We start from the raw sequence: 13934 nt of genomic DNA, 5'->3' as shown, positions 1-13934 counted from the left end.
CGCTTTTACAGAGGAGCCGCGCCTGTAGGTATGAAAGACTAGAATGAAACATTTTCTGGAAGTCCCATAGAAGCCGGTTTATGCAATTTTCACAGCTCTTTAACAAAAATATACACTGGTGATGCAAATAGAATGCATCACTCCTCTTCTCCCCAATTGTGATCGTGCGGAAATGCTAGCAACAGGCTGTTTTTCCCTGGAGGCAATAATAAAAATATCTGTAAGCTCTGAAATACAGTTCATGATCATTCATTAGAGGGAATCCACTCTCCTGGGACTTGAGTAATCTGCCTAAAAATTTCAGAACCCTGCAAGATACAATAAAAATGGAGTGACAACAATGAAATATTATGAATTTCTATAAGGGCCTAGAACAGAAATTGAGGATGCTCTGTTGACATAGGGAATAAGATACTTACCTTCGATAATGCTCTTTCTGGAGGATACCCTACCTACTAGCAAATTCCTCACCTTGTGAATACCCCCAGGCGCCAGCCTAGATCCAGAAATGTTTCTCAGCAATTCCCTTGAACACTGATAGGTGGAGTCATGCGGCTCTGCTTCAGGTCCGTCCCATCTTGGAAATGTCTTGGGGCCACAATATAACTACCGCTTCTGTGCATCGACGCCAGGGTCTTTCTGATATACGTCTGTGTCGTTGGATGCAGAGCCCTCAGTAATCAGATTGTGGCAGTGTACAGATCTCTAATTGGAAACTCTCTAGTCTGGACCAAATGAGTCCCTTCCACAAAAATGGGGAGGAGTGTGGATCGGCGAGGAGTCCGCAGTTAGATAGAATATCCACCAGCAAGAGCGCTACCAAAGGTAGGTAACTTGTTCTTCTGATGGATACTAGCACTAGCTATCTAGAAAAGATGGTTGCAGGAAAGAAAGGCCTAGCTGCTTACTCATGCAACAAGATGGCATAATCGCTAAGAGGAACACTCTCTTTAAACTGGGCATCTACAGAGGGCAGCAGTGCACTGGCTAAAATGGAAATATAAAGTCAATATATGGAATGTGAGAATCAGATTCAAGTCCCACTGGAGCATCACAAAGGGATTTAGCAGGAACAATGTAGGTCAGCCTTTTAGGGAAAATCATCACAACAGATGATTTAAACAAAAATGATTGATCATGTACTGTTAAAAAAATGATAAGGGAGACAGATAACCTTCAACTGTTGCCACAGCAAGGCCTTGCTGGGCTAGTGATAGAGTGAAAAGATGGACATCATACAACTGGTCTTTTAAGGGTTAGATATACCAACAAACAACAAACTTCACCCAGCGTCTCGCATTGATGGCTTTAGTGGAGGGACGCCTGGCTGTCAAAATGACATTCACTTCTTGGGGAGGGCGAACAAAGCCCATCAACTAATGCCGCTTTATCTCCAAGCAAGGTATAAGTTGCACAGGCTTGAGGATAGGACCCTGCCCTGCTGTTGTGATAGGAGGTCCTCCAGAAGACGTAGCCAGACCAGAGTACAGATGCTCATGGAAGAAGTTTCAGGTACCACACTCTCCTTGCCCAGTTCACCAACACTAGGATGACTGGGGCCTGATCGTTCCTGATCTTCTTCAGCACTTTGGGAAGGAGAGGTACAGGTAAGAGGGCACACAGGAACCCAGAGCTCCAGTCGACCTGAAAGGCATCACTGAGCAAGAACATCCATGGGAACTCTGGTGCAAATGTTTGGACACTGAGTTCTCAGTGGCAGCAAAAAAGAAAATCGAGCCAGGGCTCTGCCAATTGCTGGAAGACGCTTCGCAACACTTCTGAGTGTAGCCACTGTTAATCTTCCGCTAGGCAATGCCGTCTGAGTTTGTCTGCTTTGGTGAACAAAGATCCTGTCAGGGAGATGCCTAGTTGACTCAGCCATTTTCACAGGCGCAAAGCCTTTTGGCATGGGGCCCACGATCCCACTCTGCCCTGCTTGCTGCAGTAGCACATGGTGGTGGTGTTGTCTGTGAGAACCTGCACCTGTTCCCCCTTGACGATAGGAGGAATGCCTTTAATGCTAAGCAAATAGTCCGCAATTCTTAGAGACTGATGTGAAGGAAATTTTCCATCGGAGAGCAGAGCCCTCTGATCTCCACCTCTCGCAGATGACCTCCCCTACCCAGCAATGGTGCATCCATCCCACCTATTAGCTCTTGGTAGGTAGGGAAAGGAGTCTGGCACTGGTCCACTTACAATCCAGTTGCAATCCAGTAGCTACCACTGCAGATATTTTGCAGTATCCTCCAAAACCTGGATGAAATCCCAGAGCCAATGAGACTTCAGATCCCACTGCAGGGCCCACATGTTCCACCTCAGTGTTCCACCAGTAGGATGCAGGTGACCAAAAAGCCTCTGAGCCACTCTCACTGACATCCAGGTTAAAGATTGTAATATTGGGTTCAAAGCCTGAATATGCTGACTTGTTAAGGTAAAGAGAAAGCTTGAATATACACCTTATCCAGGCTATCTCCAATGAAGGGGAACAACTGTGAAGGAGCCTGGTGTGACTTCGGCACATTTATGTAGAGTTCCAGCGATGTCAGTAGGTGGACTGTCGGCTCGAGGTGCTTCAAGGCTGTTTGAGGGAGCCCATCTTCAGCAACCAGTCATCAAGATATGGAAAGACTGATCTTCCCAACCTTCAAAGATTGGCAGCTACCACCACCATCACTTTCGTAAACCCCAGAGGTAGACTGGCTAGCTCGAAGAAAAGCACAGAGAACTGAAAGTGCTTGTAGCCATTCTGAAATTGTAGATGGGCCTGTGGGACAGCGATGTGGTAATACCACCATCCAGTTGCCTAGATTCTGGGCAGACAAACCTGGGCCAGACTGAGGATCTTGAACTTGTTGTTCTTGAGGAAGAAGTTCCAAGGGTGAAGGTCAAATGTAGGACAAAGCAACAAGAATAGCAGCCGGTCCTGATGGCATCCTCTGTACAGCTAATGGTCCAAGGGAGCCTGGAATTCCTTTCACAGAAGCTGTTGCATTGTAGATGGTATGTTTAGAGAGGTGGACAGGAAGAGTAATGAATAATTATTCTGGATCATTTGAAGAACCCATCTGCCAAAGGTCATTTGTCACCCTTGGAGGTAATATCTTAATAGGGCCTCCAACCAGGTGACAGTGCTTTGCTAAGGACAAACAAAAGAGGTTTTGCAGCAGCGGCAGAGGGGGTGAGGTTTTAGGCAGTTTGTTGACCGAGGGAGCCTGGAAGCTGTTGACTGGATCCTCGATCTCTACCTTGAAATGCTTGCGAGATCTGTTGCGGAGGCACGATCTGGCATTGCTGCTGATGGATGCCTCTTCCGAAGCCCCAAAATGGGCACTATTGTTGGGGAAACTGCCGTATGGGCAGTGTGAGGGCTAGACAGCTCACTGTTGCCTTGCTTTCTTTGAGCACAGGTGTCCTCAAATGTCATGTCCATCAATGATGTCTGGATATAAATTGAGAAGCCTGTAGATTGTACCCATGCATGGCACCGAAGCACCATGCTGGTACCAACTGACCTATCTAGACAGTTGGCAGAGTCCAGGTATGATCGTATCACATATTTCACCAAGTCCTGGCCGTCCTGTATTGTCTGATAGAGGTTGGTCCAATAGTAATACAGGACTGCTGGCAAGATATTGCTTACCATGTCTCACAACACAAGCAAGTAACACCCCAGGAGGAACTCCAGGGGGTAAATCAAATTAAGGATCTGAAGGCAAGGCTGGTAGAGGAGAAGACGTGCTTCTCAAACGCATCCATGTGTTCTGACTCTTTGCCTGGCAGGTGATCAGAAACGCATTTGGGTTAAGTCTAGTCGTGGAGACTTGAATCACTAGGCTCTCTAACATAGGGAGCTGGAAGAGGAAAGCTGGGTTCTCAGGAGCAGGTGTTTATCATCCGGCTACCTGTCAGTTGACAGTAGGGCAACATCCTAGCTTCACCCAGGTGCCCAAAAGAGTGTCTAAAAGGCTCATCAAGCAGTATAAGAGGTTCTGAAGAGATCTGCCCTTGCTGCAGAACCTCTATAAGTATATTTGTTTTAACCGCCACTGAGGCCACCTGGAGATCAAAAACTTCTGCTGATCTTTGTATAAACATTGCAAATGAAGCGGCAGGAGAAGAGTTTAGGCCAGTGTCATGCGAAGTGTCAAGGCTGGAGGTCCAGAAATAGATTTTCATCATCATACATTTGCAATTCTCGTCACTGTTTTCGTGTGGCTCTGGGCATGAAAATCTGTGTTGTATCAGAAGTGTGTCAGTCAGAATGAGAATGTGGCAGAGGTCGTAGTGACCACGACTTTGATCAGGGTTGCAGTTGATTGGCTGCAGAGTCTGAAAGGATTATGGGCTCTCCCTCAAATGTTGGCAGGGGAGCTGCTAACATAGACCCATGGAGGAATGGTGTGGTGTTCAGCGCAGTTTGAGGAGTAGGGGCAGACTGGGGTTGAGTCACGGCCAGGGATGGATTCACAGGCAGTAACCAAACTGGAGGCCTCCTCGGCTCCATGGGCCCCAAAGGCATCAGAGGGCACCAGAAGGGTACTAAAAATCTGCAATGTAGCCTCCTTGAAAGCTTGCTTCTTCTGCGGTGTTACCGATGACCCCAGGAATCCTGGCTGGATCGGGACTAGGGAGGAGATCATTTCTGAGAGTGCACAACTAGGACTGAGGTCTGAGGGTACCCTGATGTCTTCTCCTGATAGTGGTCGCAAGATGGGGAGACATGTTTCTACTTCTTGTGTTTTTAACTTAAAGGAGGATTTGTAGTAGGATGACAGCCTCTCTCGGGAAAGGCCTCCAGACCGAGAACACACACGCATCCTCGACTTGGACCAGGAATTGGTCAGGTGACAGAAATTGAGGGAGCGAACTCTGGATCCACCTCAGATGGAAAGAAAGGAACTGACATCAGTGCACAGAGGTGGCAGTTTTATTGTGGACCTGGTGTAATTTCTAGGGAGGCCAGGTCTGATGCAGAGCCACACATCGCCATCTATCGGCGCATGAGTGAATTGCTAAGAAAAATCTCCAGAGCGTTTGGCACCTCAGGGTATTCTCAAGGTGAGGAATCTCCAGTTAGAAGTATTCATCAGAACCAGAGGTCATATCTGACACAATTAGAACATAATGGTCTTTGAAATGACAAAAAAGAGAGGAACTAACTTAATGGGTCAGAAGAACAAGTTACCTATGTTAACGCTCTTTCTGGTGGGTACTCTACCCAACTGCAGTTTCCTCGACTTAGAATACTCCCCAGGTGCCAGAATTGATCCCCCTTGCCACTAGGTTGCCTTGCTGCTACGCGTCTGCTCCATAAAGGCCTCGAAGTGACAGGGCAGAACTGCATAAGCACCAACCCTGTGCACTGATGTACGTTTCTTGTTTTCCTTTAGTGCATCCTCTGACACAGAGGGGGAACAACTGTTGGTACCCGTTTGCCGACTCCTAATTTGGAACATTTTTAGATGTTAGGAAGAGGCCACTCAAAAGAACAGGGAGCAGGGAAGGCAATGAGGAATTTGTGATTAGGTACAGCATCCACCAGAGAGTTACTGAAGGAAAGTAACTTGTTCTTTTTTACCACATATTTCTTTCTTTGGAATAGATACAAAAACAATACCTTCTTCTGGTGAAGGATTTGTGGAATGGTCTAGGACCAAAACAAAGTCTTGCACGATAGAGCAAGCAAAATGTTTTTTCCTTCGGACCTGGCTGTCAAGGCAGCAGTGCTTCGTGAACATATATACTGGTGCCAATGTTACAGCCTGGCAGATGTCAATGGTAGGCACAATTTATTTATTTATTTTTATTTATAATTACACTTGATTAAGCGCACAGCTACCCGGAGGTTTCCCGGCGCTAAAGTAGACACAAGGTATAGAAGGTGAAGGGAGCGATAGGTCAGCATCTTACATATCAAATAGCCAGGTCTTGATGCCCTTGCGGAAGGTCAAAAAACACCTTTCTGATCGTAAAGATAGCGGTAAGGAGTTCCACAGCGAGGGGGCTAGCAAGGAAAATGACCGACCTCCCATTTTTGCTCTTTTGATTCGTGGTACTTTCACTTTATTTTGGGTGGAGGACCTAAGTGCGCGAGATGGAACATAACGCTGCACTAAAACAGAAAGATAGTGGGGGGCTGTTCCAATCAAAATTTTGTGCATAAGACACAAGGCCTTGAATTTAGTCCTATTCTCAATACGCAGCCAATGCAGGTTACGCATGTGAGACGAGGTCGAAGTTCTAGCAGGAAGGTTACAAATAAGGCGAACCGCCATATTTTGTACCACCTGGTATTTCCTAATTACCTCCTTACTGGCACCCAAGAGTAAGATGTTCCCGTAGTCCAGGCGTGAGATGACAAGAGCCTGGACTACCGTCCTCAGGGTGTCAGCAGGCAGCATCCACGTGATTTTCCTCAGCCACCTGATGATGGTGGTACAGGTGGCGGAGACTTTCACGACGTGCTGCTTAAAGGACAATTGGTTGTCGAGGAGGACCCCAAGATTACGAGCATTCGTAGTTGGGGTAGGAAGAGGACCCATCTCCGGAGGCCAATGCTGTGGGCCCCATAACGAGATATCTTGGCCAAACAGAAGCAGTTCCGTTTTGTCCCCGTTTAATTTTAATTTGTGGTCATGCATCCACGCAGATATTTGTCGGAGTCCATTTTGAAGAGAAGAGGAAGAGGAATTTTTGTTGGTGGAAAGTGAGTAGATGACTTGCATGTCATCGGCGTAAGAGTAAATCGTGAGACCTGCCTGCTCAGCCAGAAAGGCCAGGGGTCTTACATATAAATTAAAAAAAAGGGGGCTAAGGATAGACCCTTGCGGGACACCGTGTTTAGAAGGGAGGATAGATGAAACAGAAGTGGGAGAAAACACTTGAAATGTGCGATCAGAAAGAAAATTAGCAATCCAGGCCAGGGCGGAGCCACCGACCCCCACAGATTTCAAGGTGGACAACAAGATGGAATGGGAGACGGTTTCAAATGCGGCACTCAAATCAAGTAATATGAGTGCCACTGACTCCCCATTGTCCACCTTTAGTCTAATGGATTCCGACACTCCAAGAAGCGTGGTTTCAGTCGAAAAGCCAGTCCTGAACCCGGATTGGGAACCGTGAAGGAGATTAGAGGTTTCAACATAAGAGGAAAGTAAAGAGTTAACGTGTTTCTCCAAAATTTTGGAAAAGCATGAAAGCAAGGAAATGGGGCGAAAGTTTGATGGAACATTGGGATCAGCATTGGCCTTTTTTAATAATGGAACCACCATAGCATGCTTCCATTCATTGGGTACGATAGCTTCAGTTAACGACGTATTCAGAATTTTTAAAATAATCTGAAGCAGGGCCGGGTGTAGGGATCCCAAGACTTGTGGGGGCATTGGATCAAGGGGGGAGCCGGATTTAATATCTTGAAGATACTTTTTTAAAAGTGTAGAAGAAATAGGGTCCCAGGCATACAGAGGAGGACGTGCAGAGGAGGAGCCAAAGTGAGTATCAAATGAGGGGGTGCAAAGAGATGGATCAGAATTAATAGGCCCAGCCAAATTAGAGTTAAAAGTATCATAGATTTTATCAATTTTCTCAACGAAAAAATTGGCCAAAACCTCACATTGAGCAGTATTTAAACAAGGGTCTTTGGGTGCCGTAGATGCACCTGAGAGCTCCTTAACGATTTTAAACAGCGCCTTAGGTCTATTTTGTGCCGTAAGAATAGAAGTGCTGGCAAAGTTGGCTCTGGCGGTGTCACAAGACAGATGATAAGCTTTAAGGGCTACCTTATATTTTATTTTATGGTCAGGATTGTACTCGGAACGCCAAATGCGTTCCAGTTTTTTACAATTTGATTTTTCTTGACGAAATGCGTCAGTAAACCATGGTGCTGGTGGGTGATGTATTTGGGGTTTGTTTTTTTGCGTTGGAAGACAAATATCCAAAGCCGTTGTCAACCATCGTTTAATGGTGGGCAGCTACTTGGTGGATATACTAGGAAGCGCGGGTTTATCCTTGATGAGAAGGACGTTAAGATTGTCAATATCTAAATGCTTCCAGTTCCTACTAGCTTTGTGAGGAAGAGCGGGATTCAAAGGTTTAGCCATCTCTATTTTAATTGAGAAATTTACAATAAAATGATCTGACCAAATGACTGGTTTAGAGGATTGATAGGCGATGCCAGCAAGATTCGAGATAATAGGATCTAAGAGGTTGCCGGCTTTGTGAGTGGGATCAAAATTATGCAAATGAAGATCTAGAGCTGCCAAGTCCTGTAAGAGGCGTGCAGCAGTAGCACACGATTCAGAATTAAAATGAATGTTTAAGTCGCCGATGATAATGAAGTTAGTTGATTGCGCCACGAATGGGGAGATGAATTCTGGGAAGGATGAAGCCCAATTACTGGCGGAACCCGGCGGACGGTAGATCAGCGTACCCGTTAAAGTGAATTGAGGGGAGAGTAAGAGCTTAAACAAACCCGCCTCACAATTTGGGAGATCGAGATCTTCCCATTTACAAGAGAATTCTCTCTTGAAAATGATAGCGATTCCCCCACCGTCTTTGGAAACACGGTTACGCCCAATGTAGGTGTATCCATTGGGAAGAGCCATGGCGATGTCCGGGCCAGAGCTGTCCGTAAACCAAGTTTCAGTGACGAACATGGCAGCTGGGCTATCAGTCTCCAGTAAGTCAAAGATGTCTCTCTTATGTTTCACAAAAGATCGACAGTTAATACTGATGAACTTCCAGGTAGGGCAGGGTTTATGCAAGGTAAGGGAGGAGTTGTGATTTAAAGATGACATTTTCCAAAAAGTGGAAGACATAGAGTCTAAACTTGAAGCGGAGGAGTCTAGTGAGAGGAAACAGATCGGGCACGAAGTGGGTGCATTATGACAGTTAAATATAGCCTTAGAGGAGCAAGGTGGCCCCCGCAGCTGCAAAAGGGCATCCCGGGAGTAGGTGACATAGCTAGGGGCAGAGAGACTAGGCCCTAGGCCCGTGCAGGCGCGGACGGGCGCAGACGGGCAGGACTCTGGCACGACTCCGGCGCGCCAACGTCGCGCCCGCTGCGCTCGTCCGCTGCTCTGCCGCATGAGGGCCATCTATATAGGCGGTGACGCCAGTGAGGGGAGGAGTCAGGAGGGCGGGATAGGGGGGGAGTGAATAAAATAGTCCCGTTACCGCTCGCCGCTCGTATTCAGCGGGGCGGTCCAAGCACGCAGCTGCTCCCAGTCAGCAGCAGAGATCTCCAGGTATTACAGTTTTAAAATTAAAAGTTACAAGTTAGCGCTCAGCGCGCTGTCACCTCTGCCCAATGCATGCCAATGTACTGTTAACAGTTTTAGCCCTTGTGGAATGAGCTCTCAGACCTTCTGGCTGCTGCTTATTGACCAGTGCACATACAGAGGACTATCCATCTTGACCGGGTCATTTTCTGCACAGCTTTCCCTTTCTTCACCATGGAGAACCCCACAAAAAGATGTCCATCCAAAGAGTGTACTTTGATATGATTTATATAAAGCCTTAAAGCCCGTTTGGGATCCAGTCAATTAAGTCATCCTCTTCTTTCAAAAGGTGGAGGGGCAGTGTGGGTAAAGATCACTGCCAATGTGCCAATAGCAGAAGGAAGTCCTGACTATAGACAAAAAGGCCAACCGAGTGCTCAGCACCAGGTTTTCAGGGAAAGAGGTGGTGTACAGCAGTTGCACCAACACTGCCTAAAGTTCACTGACACGATGAGCTAAAGTAATTACAATGAGTGAGAAAGTCTTTAAAGTCAGACGATAAAGCCAGCAGCTGTGCATTGACTCAATAAGTGGACCCATGAGACACCAACACCAAAATAATGTCCCACTGTGGCATCAAAAAGGGTTTGGGAGGAAGACTTTTGTCAACCCTTTTATAAACCTCATCACAGCAGGTGATTTAAACAAAGACGGTTGACAAGGTAAGCACAGAAAGACCAAAACAGCAGACAATCACCTTTAATAGTGTACAATGCAAGGCTTTGCTGCCAGAGACAAGACAAACAAAAGAATATCTGACAGCATGTGTGATTTCTAAAGAGTCTGTCTTGTGGATACCACACAGGGCACAAATGTGACCCAGCACATAGAATATTTTGGACTTCGTGGAAGGGTGCACGCTGGCAAGGATGACATCCACCACATCAGGCAAGCAGTCAGCTGCTGCTACTCAATCTACACACATGGAAGTGAAGAATGTGCAGATTAATATGAAGGATCCTGCCATACTGCTGCAACAAAATGATCCTCCCGAAGAGGTAGTCTGGTTAGTGAAACTAGGTTTCCATCAGAGTCCCCTGATATCCACCTCCCCTAGATGATGTCCTGCACCTAATAGAGGCATGTCCCTTACCACCGTCAGCTCTGCGTGGGGAAGGAAAGGGCTCTACAGCTGGTGCAATTGCATTCAAGCAGCCACCACTGCAGAAGGTGAGCCATTTCCTCAGAGATCTAGATGACATCCATCAGATTTCCTATATGCTGAGCCCTCTGGAACTTCAGATTCCATTGTGGAGCCCACGTATCACTTGGTGTAATCGACAAGGAGGATACAGGAGGCTAAGAGGTCTAGAAGCACCAGAGCTGGTCAAACGGAGATTCAGAACTGAAGCTGAAAAATTGGGATCATATCCCTGAACATCCTGAACTTGTTGTGCTGAGGGGAAGGCCCTCAACTGCACTGTATGCAGGATAGCTCCAATAAGCGGGAGCCTCTGTGAAGGAGTCTGGTCTGACTTTGTCTTGTTGATAGTGAACTACAGTGTTGTCGGGAGGTTTTCCAATGCCTGAAGGTGATCTATGAATGACTGTGCCGAATCTGCCATCAACAGCCAATTGTCGAGGTAAGGCAAACCTGGGATCATTGATCTCTGAAGGTGGGCAGCGACCACCACCATAACATTTGTGAACACCAGAGGGGCGTTGATGAGGTAAGAGGGGAGCACAACAAACTAAATATGCTCCTGGAATACCTATAACCACAGGTAACGTGTGTGGGACTGCAGGACAAGCATGTGAAAATATGTCACCTGCAGGCAAAAAAAAGACCCCATCCAATCCCAGAGCCAAAACAGACAGGATCTGGGTCAGCATGAGCTTTTTACATTTTCACTTCCTCAGGTAGGCATTTAGAGGCCTATGGTCCGAAATAGGTCTACGACCCCCATTTTCCTTCAGCACAAGGAAATAGTAAAAGTAACAACTGTCTTCTTTTTCCAAATCCTGATCCCTCTTGATAGCACCAGTGGAGATTAACACGTGCACTACTTGCAACAGGATAAACAGGTGCTTCTCTGAAAGTCGCTCTGGCGTGGGGAAGATGTGGTGGAGCAAACAGAAAGAGTGTAGCCATGCTGAAATATTTAAAGGACTCATAAGTTGGACGTGATGGATCTTCCTCCTTGGAGGAAGTGCATCCACATGGTGGGTGTGCACAACTAAAAGCAAACTTTAGCGGCTTGGTGGCTGTTGCCACAGGCAAAGGGACTAGGAGGACGGAGTCTCTGCCTACCTCCACGTTGCCTACCAAATCCACGTACCTGACCTCGAAAGAACTGGGGTGAGGTTGGGAGGACTGAATTTGCCTATACACTAACCCCCAGGGTAGCCTTTGAACTTGCTGAACTGACACAGGAACTGCTTGTCATGGCTTAACAGAACTAGGGAGTGTGCAATGTCTATACTTTCTTTAAAATGCGCCAAGGCAGTCTCGGCTTTTTCACCAAAAAAGCCTTAGCCTTCAAAGGGCATATCCATCTCCAGAAAATCCTGTGGAATGCATCTATAGGTGTCGGCAGTGAACAACACTAGTGCCAACCGCTCTTCCCAGGCAATCAGTAGATTCTAAGCTAGCTCTAATTACATATTTGGCCATGTCTTGTCCATCACAAACTATCTGAGAGAGGAAAGCCCTAAGGTCTTCGGGACTGCCAGCAAGATCTCAATGGCTTTGTCCCAAAGGGCATGTTTGCGGTGACCCAATAATCAAACAGCATTTACCAATTATATTGCCAGGCTGGCAGGGGAGAACATATGCTTGCCTAATGCCTTAAACCTCTTGGACTCCCTATCTTGAGGAGTTGTGTGAAATGAAATGAGATTCACCCTAATGTTCAACCCTGAGCCATAAGGCTTGCAGCCGTAGGAGATTTAATGAGGAAATCAGGGTCACTACGAGCCAATCTGTAGTGCCTGCTCACCTGCCTATTCACTGGCGGGCAGGAGCAAGGCTTTGACAAAAGGGCTCTTTAAGCGAGCATTTCCAGGACCCCAGCTGCCCTTCAGACTACTAATGTGTGCCTTGTACAGAGTCAGAGCCAAAAAGATAATGAAGCCTATACTGGCACATCTGCCCTGGTAGAAGCACTAGGCCACAGTCAGGCTGTATGGTGATCGGTTACTCCTTGGTTATTTCATAGCACAACATGAGTTGAGATCGGGCTGAAGTCGGTACAATGTCAGACATCGGAATCAACACTGGATTTGATGGTGTCGTTACCAGTGTTGACGAGGAAAGGCCGTTCATGTCTTGGAGCTGCAGTGAAAGTCTGTACCGGAGTATGTACAGGGTCCAAGGGATGAGACCATGGATAGATCCACTGTCAGTAAATCAATGGGAGGCCCTTGGGGTTCCTTGACGCCATTGAGATCCTGAAGTGCACCACAAATTTGCAGTATGACCTCCTTGAAGGCTTCAACCTGCTCTGGCATTGCCGATGGCCCAGGAAACTTAGGGAGCACCAGAATCAGTTGGGGACCTACAGGGACACATACTAACATTTTGATGCTCTTGTGCCTTCATTATGAATACAGAGTGGCTGCAAAGGTTTGAGTCCTGCCTCACTTTTTTGTGTTTGAACTTTGTTTTGGCCTTATGGAGGACATCGACCATGATTTGATAGGAATATCCTCGGGAGAAGACTGAGGTTCTTACGTTCAACAATGTACTGCTGTGCTTTTCGATCCTGGATTACCTTTGGGAGCGAGAGGGCACATTTGTTGCATGAGTGAGAGCTATGTCACAAGTCCAGACACCAGTGACACATCGTGCGTGGGTCCGTGAGCGACAACTGCTTTCACAGGAAGGTTTGAAACCTGTCATTTTAGAAGGGGAAATAATTCCCTAGCACAATGGATTAAATCTGAGGTAGTGGAAGGGATGAAGAAATTGGGAGCCGAACTCCAGATCTGCGTCGGAAGGTTTTGAAAGAAAAGAACTGATGTCAGCATGCAAGAGTGCAGTTATATGCAGCTCTGCTCTGTAACTTCCAGAATAGTGCAGAGCTGCACATCGCCATCTGGTGGCATATAGGAGCATTGCTGGAGAAAAGGTTCTGAATGCAGTCTGGCACCTCTGGAGCATTCTAAGGTGACAAATCAGCAGTTAGAAGCATCCATCTTAACTCAAAAATTGCAATGTGAATACTAGTGTCCTTCAGTGGAGATATCGAATTGAAGGAAACATCTCCATCAAAAACTTCAGGCGCCTGGTACCTACAGCACTTGAGCTTTTCTGATAGACAAAAAAGTCCCACTTTACACTGGAAAAGTATTAACCTAGACTGGAAAATATGGGCCAAATGGACCAACAGAGAGAAAATTAGAAGAGCAGTTCCTTTTTCTGAAATAGTCTGTAAAAGTTTTCTCTTCATCCTGGTCTGTGTGACAAGCTGACTAGTAGTAAGTCACTGTATACATGTTTGATTGTTTGAAAAAATAAAGGAAATAGATTCTTTATAGGGAATTCTATTTATAAATGGATGTCTAAGGTCTCTCCAATGAAAATCACCTCCATGTTAAATGATCAACTGAGGTTGGCAGTGATTCACATGCAAACTTACCAAACAGGGATGTTGTTCAAAGCGGTTTGCCGATCTCAGAAGATGAAGCTGTTAACCCGGCAAAAAAGCTATGGTT

The 13934-nt window shown here is 46.5% G+C and overlaps 1 protein-coding gene across 3 annotated transcripts in view; it reads right to left on the bottom strand.

The window, feature by feature from the left end:
• Positions 1-13934, bottom strand: part of FANCB (FA complementation group B) — a 466340-nt gene that overhangs the window by 126706 nt on the left and 325700 nt on the right. The gene's annotated exons all lie outside the window — the stretch shown is intronic.

This window comes from Lissotriton helveticus, chromosome 8 (assembly GCF_964261635.1).
Source record: "Lissotriton helveticus chromosome 8, aLisHel1.1, whole genome shotgun sequence".
NCBI classification, from domain to species: domain Eukaryota; kingdom Metazoa; phylum Chordata; class Amphibia; order Caudata; family Salamandridae; genus Lissotriton; species Lissotriton helveticus.
Note: the sequence above shows the minus strand (reverse complement) of the source record. Positions and strands in the feature narration are given on the sequence as shown.